Below are 4,323 nucleotides of genomic sequence, written 5' to 3'. Positions count from 1 at the left end.
TCAAGTCAGGTATTAATTCTTTACTCCCGCAAGCTTTGTGACACCATTGCCCTAGCATATCTTGTAGGCAAGACATCATTTTAGACCAAAGTGTTTGTGGATGTGTTGGTGTTTATGTTGCTACTTTAGTAGCATGAGGAGGACTTTCATAGAGCAAAGACTCTAGAACGTAGTAGTAAAATCTCTGATGTAGGCCCCAGCTTGAGTTCTCTATGTTCAATGAATTGTGTAGGTGTTGTCTTCAGCAATAGAGACTTAACTAGTCCTGGCAACAGCCTGAGTTGTTTATGGGTTCTCCCTTTGGCTAAGAACTCAATTAGATGAAACCCAATTCCAGTACTGGAAGTTTCATTTGGTGACAAAAAAAATGGCCAGTTGGAACTCTGTCTCCCCCATTATTTAGAGTTTTCCTTTAGATCACCTACATAGATATATTTTAGAAAACATCTACTATATTAGGTTTCTATGCTGTCCCTCAAATACCCCTTAATTTTAGCTCTCTCTCTCTCTCTCTCTCTCTCTCTCTCTCTCTCTCTCTCTCTCTCTCTCTCTCTCTCTCTGTCTCTGTGTGTGTGTGTGTGTTCTTTCCTCATTGTTCTCTTCCCTCACCTTCCTGTTCAAGGTCTCTAACCATGCATAACTAATTTTCTATTTCTTTTTCTTACAATATCTATTTGTCCACCCTAGTCCCTTATTCTATACCTAACCTCTGTAGTTTGAACAATTGTAGCTTGGTTACCATTTACTTAGCAGCTAATATCCACCTCTAAGTGAATGCATACCATATTTATCTTTCTGGGTCTAGGGTACCATGTTTAAGGTGATTTTTTTCCTAGTTCTATCTATTTACCTATAAATTTCAAAACATCATGGGGGTCTGAGTAATACTCAAATGTGTAAACATACCTCCTTTTTATCTATTCTCCTCTTGATAGACATTTAGATTGCTTCCAATTTCTGGTTATGATGACTAGAGAAGTAATGTTTATGGTGGAGCAAGGGTCTCTGTGGTAGGATGAAGTATCTATTGGGTATCTGCCTAATAGATACCCAAAGGAGTAAAGCTGGATCGTGAGGGAGATTGATTTCCATCTTCCAGAGTAACTGCCACACTCATTTCCACAGTGACAGTACAAGTTTGTGTCAATACGTGTTTCTCCACATCTTCACCAACATGAATTATGATTTATGGTATTAACCTTAGCCTTCCTGATGGGTGTAAAAGAACTTTCAAAGTAGTTTGATTCGAATTTGCCTGATAGTTAAGGATGTTGGACATTTCTTTAAATGTTTCTCAGCCATTTGTGTTTCCTCTCTTAAGAATTCTGTTTAAATCTGTACCCAATTTTTCAATTGGGTTATTTGTTTTCTTGGTATCTAGATTTTTACATTCCTTATATATTTTGGATGTTAGCTCTCTATCAGGTGTGTGTAGTTGGGAAAAAATCTTTTCCCATTCTGTAGGCTACCATTTTGTCTGAATGATGGTGTTCTTTGCCATGCAGAAAGTCTTTAGTTATATGAGGCCCCATTTATTATTAATTGTTGATATTAGTGTGTGGGCTAGTGGTATTCTGCTCAGAGAGCCTTTTCTTGTGCCAATGCATTCAAGGCTATTCCCCACTTTCACATCTTTTGGGCTCACTGTATCAGTTTTTATGTTGAGGTCTTTGATCTACTTGGAGCTAAGTTTTATGCAGGGTAATAAGAATGGCTCTATTTAGATTCTTCTCCTGCAACCATCCAGTTTGACTAGCACCCTTTGTTGATAATACTGGTGCTAGAGAGATGGCTCAGCAGTTAAAAACACAGACTGCTATTCCAGAGGTCCTGAGTTTAATTCCCAGTCATCACATAGTGTCTCACAACCATCTGTAATGGGACCTGATGCCTTCTTCTGGCATATCAGGGACTCATATACATTAAATAAATAAATGAATAAATAAATAAATCTTTAAAAAGAAAAGAAAATATTGTCCTTTTTCCAGTGTGTGTTTCTGGCTTCTTTACCATTACCAAAAATCAAGTGTCTGTAAGAGTGTAGATGTGGATTCCCAGGAAGTGCCTGCTGAAGTTGGGGTCTGGGTTAAAGCAAGGAGTATAGAAAGGAAGTGTAGAAAGGAAGATGTGTATGATGCACTGGAGATGGGGACAGGGAGGGAGTGAAGGCCACAGCAGTTGATCTGCTACAGAACTGGAGATGAGATTGGAGGATAGGATTTAGAGGAAAGGAGGGAGGGTGAAGATCTGCAGTTAGACTATCTGCTTCCCTGGCTTGCATGGCAGGCATGTTCTCAGGAAAGGCCTGCTGGTATTGGAGGTTAGAATATTAAGATGGGGGTAAGGATAGGTTGGAGGAGAAGGTCTAAGTGATCTGTTGCAGTTGGGGGTTAGAGAAAAAGGGGAGATCAGAACCTGGGAGATGTTCATCTAGGGTACCTGGGGATAAGTCTGGGCATTGGATTTGAAGGACATGAAGGATAGATGAAGATCTGCAGATCAAACAAAAGCTAACACTAGGTTTTATGAAGGTTTTCCTTGTCAGCTACTGCTCTATCTCAGCCTAGAGGGAAACTCAGGGCTTCTTTTGTTCTGTGAATTCTGTGTCAGCACCTACGGAATTTGAAATGGAAATATGAATGGCATTCCTGTATCTCTTTACCTAAACCCAAGCACGTACACAAGCAGTAATTTTATGATTAAAGTCTCCCCTGTATTGCTGTGAGACTAATATCATTTTACATGTCTCTTTTTAAACATTGCCTCCTAATGATAACTTATACATTCATATAAATCTCAAATGATAGCTATTTATATCACGAAATTTTATCTTCTGCCTTGGAGCTATGCATTTGCCTAATTCCAGATGATGTGAAACAGAACCACTCTTTATACAGTAAATATGTTGAACTTTTCCAGCACATATTTTGAATGAAAAAAAATATGTGACATTTTAAGGCCCGAGAAAAGACCTTAGTTGGGGAGAATAAATTTCCCATGTATTTCAGAAGTCAAGATCAATAATATACAAGAAACTCTTAGTCTAAAATACTCTGAGGGTCATTTCAGTAATGGCAACATGTACCTAACAGAATCAGTATTATAACAACCATGTTTTAAAGCACAGTGAACAGACTTATGGAGGAATTAGAGCAATCACAGGACTCCCAAATAGTAGGAAAAGCTGTCATCATAAGAAGTGGTATGGGACCAATGTGGTGGTTATGGCTATGATCTCAGAACTCAGGAAGTGTTGGCAAAAAGATCACAAGTTTGAAGCCAGTCTGGATGACAGAGACACCTTTTGTGATGTAGACAAAGAGAAATTGTATCTACTTAGTGATTAATGTATATACCAGAAACTACACAAGTTATCTTGCATGTGTTTTTCATTCATGTAGATTCATACAGTCCCTGGTCAGAACTACATCAGATACCTCCATTTAGTAAGTGAGGTTCATAAACAGACTATATCAGGCTCCTGTCAGCCAGCTCTTGCTAGCATCCACAATAGTGTCTGGGTTTGATGATTGAATATGGAAAGGATTCCTAGGTGGAACAGTCTCTGGATTGTATTTCCTTCAGTCTCTGCTCCATAGTTTGTCTCTGCAACTCCTTCCATGGGTATTTTGTTCCCCCTTTTAAGAAGGAATGAAGTATCCACAGTTTTGTCTTCCTTATGCTTGAGTTTCTTGTGGTTTGTGGATTGTATTTTGGGTATTCCGCTAATATCCACTTATCAATGATGGCATACCATGTGTGTTCTTTCGTGATTGGGTTACCTCACTCAGGATGATATTCTCCAGATCCATCCATTTCCCCAAGAATTTCATAAATTCATTGTTTTTAATAGCTGAGTAGTACTCCATTGTGTAAATGTACCACATTTTCTGTATCCATTCCTCTGTTGAGGGACATCTGGGATGTTTCCAGTTTCTAGCTATTATAAATAAGGCTGCTATGAACATGGTGGAGCATGTGTCCTTATTACATGTTGGATCATCTTCTGGATATGCCCAGGAGTGGTATAGCTAGGTCCTCCGGTAGGACTATGTCCAATTTCCAGAGGAACCGCCAAACTGATTTCCAGCCTGACTAATACAGAAGTAGGGACTCACAGCCATCCATTAGACTAAGCACAGGGTCCCCAGTGAAAGAAATAGAGAAAGGATCAATGGAGCTGAAGAGTTTGCAGCCTATTGGGACAAACAACAATATGAACTACCTAGTACCCTCAGAGCTCCCAGGGACTAACCCACCAACCAAAGAGTACACATGGAGGGACTCATGGCTCCAGCAGCATATGTATAGCAGAGGATGGCC

This window comes from Mastomys coucha, unplaced genomic scaffold (genome assembly GCF_008632895.1).
Source record: "Mastomys coucha isolate ucsf_1 unplaced genomic scaffold, UCSF_Mcou_1 pScaffold6, whole genome shotgun sequence".
Classification (NCBI taxonomy): domain Eukaryota; kingdom Metazoa; phylum Chordata; class Mammalia; order Rodentia; family Muridae; genus Mastomys; species Mastomys coucha.
This window is presented reverse-complemented; position numbering follows the sequence as displayed.